Raw genomic sequence first — 2,016 nt, 5'->3', positions numbered from 1 at the left:
CTTCATCTAGGTAGCCACTCTACTTTAGCATCAGTACATGAGAGATTGTTCTCACCTCACCCAATTAGATAGAGCCTTAGCACATGGAAGGGGACCAGTGGAAAATATATTTCCAGTATTCCTTGGGTCTCGTTCCTATACTTGCTTCCTCTCCTATGGATGCTACACAACCACCTTACCCTCCTGTCCTCAGTGTTCCCATTTTTGACATTTCCTTCCTACCCTACCAATACTTCTTTCTTTCTGTTGACAGTACTACTACTCTGTATTGCAATAGAATTATTCATAGTTAATTATTCATAGTTAGTGTGTTGGTATTGTGATAAGAAGACATATTGTTGTCTCATGCCCAATTTCTTTAGGAGTAAATGATTTTAAGCTAATTAATTAACTCATTGCCAATTCATAATTATTAGAAGAAGACACATTCTTCCAAATATCACTTGCATGTCCTTGCATGGCTTGTGCTCTAATCCAAGTACAAGAAAAATATGGTAATTGTGATCTTAGTAAGCTAGCTAGTATGCCTTTTGCATGAAGAAACCAGATAGGATCTATACCTTCCATTGCCTCTAAACTGCCTTTGTAATACTAGGCCAACTTTTATGTAGGCAAGTGATTTTACACATGAGAATTGCTGATCTTCCCCTTGCCTTCATAGAGCCCTGTACTGTCTTTTCTATCTCACTGAAGGTTTGTACATCCTTTGTACCAGTGGTTTTCAGGCTTTTGAAGGGAGAATTCCTATTACATTTGAAAACAAATTATGTGTACATCCTTTGTACCAGTGGTTTTCAGGCTTTTGAAGGGAGAATTCCTATTACATTTGAAAACAAATTATGTGTATTCTCACAAAATATATATAACCTTCTAATTGAAAGCTATGTAATACAAAGGCTTTATATTGGTGTGTGTACATGTTTGTAAAGTGTATGTGTGTATATGTACGTGTGTGTATGCACATGTGTGTACATGCATGTGGTGGTTCGAGGCTAACCTACAGTGTCTTCTTCAGCTGCTCTTCCATCTTAATTTTCTCACGGGACTTAGAGCTCATGGACGAGGCTCGGCTGACTCGTCAGTGAGCTACAGAACTCCCTCCCTCGCTCTAGGGTCCCCAGTGCGTGCTTCCATACCTGGAATTGTATATAGGTACCGGGGGTCCGAGCTCAAGTTATTGTGCTTACACAGCAAGCCTTTTACGTAGAGAACCATCTTCCCAGCCCCAGCTTTGGACTGCTTAGCTTGGAGCTCTTTGACTAATCCTAATAGCTATAGTGCACACTTGAAAATGTGGTGTATACCTGAGACGAAGTAATCTCAGTTGAATGGCACTTTCTACTTACAATCCCAGACTCTAGTTCAAAATCTACCCCTCCTCATATCTTACATATAGTATCTGAGACCCATATGTTGACTATTCCTGCTATGTAATATAGATTCTCTCATACACACACTTTTTATATACCTGCAAGAAAAATTCATCATCGCCATATGGATTCCACAACTACTTTCTTTCTAAAAGAAAAAAAAAGTAGCTTAGTGTGTTCAATAGTGTGCTAACTTCTTTTATTTGTGTAACAATTTTGAAAACTTTGCTTCTTAAATCTATAAGCTATCTAAGGTAAAGACATGTTTATACTTATATTTAGCTTATATGTTTTAAATATACTCCCTATGTCTCCCTATATCTTCTATATTTTTAAATCAAATCTACATTTTTGAGGGTCTTTTGTCACTATTATTTTTTTTCTCTTTTTTAAAACATTTTTTAATTAGGTATTTTCATCATTTACATTTCCAATGCTATCCCAAAAGTCCCCCATACCCTCCCCCCAACTCCTCTACCCACCCACTCCCACTTCTTGGCCCTGGCGTTCCCCTGTACTGGGGCATATAAAGTTTGCAAGACCAAGGGGTCTCTCTTTCCAATGACAGCCAACTAGGCCATCTTCTGATACATATGCAGCTAGAGACATGAGCTTTGTGGGGTACTGGTTAGTTCATATTTTTGTT

Source organism: Mus caroli, chromosome X (genome assembly GCF_900094665.2).
Source record: "Mus caroli chromosome X, CAROLI_EIJ_v1.1, whole genome shotgun sequence".
Lineage (NCBI taxonomy): Eukaryota > Metazoa > Chordata > Mammalia > Rodentia > Muridae > Mus > Mus caroli.
This window is presented reverse-complemented; position numbering follows the sequence as displayed.